A 214-nucleotide genomic window follows, 5' to 3' on the forward strand; every position below is an offset into this window, starting at 1 on the left:
TAGAAAGGGGTGGGAACCATGACAAGACCACATTAGGCCTATCTTCCATGTTATAAAGATCCTAATCCCGTCTTTAAGTCTAATGTATCGCGGAGACCTACCCTACTAAGCTGGGCAGCCTAATCACAGGAGCTTCTTCTCTGCTCTCATGACCTGAATAATTACATGCTCGCTAATCCTAGTCATCAGAGAGGCCGTCGTTAACCACACTACT

Source organism: Penaeus monodon, chromosome 21 (assembly GCF_015228065.2).
Source record: "Penaeus monodon isolate SGIC_2016 chromosome 21, NSTDA_Pmon_1, whole genome shotgun sequence".
Classification (NCBI taxonomy): Eukaryota; Metazoa; Arthropoda; class Malacostraca; order Decapoda; family Penaeidae; genus Penaeus; species Penaeus monodon.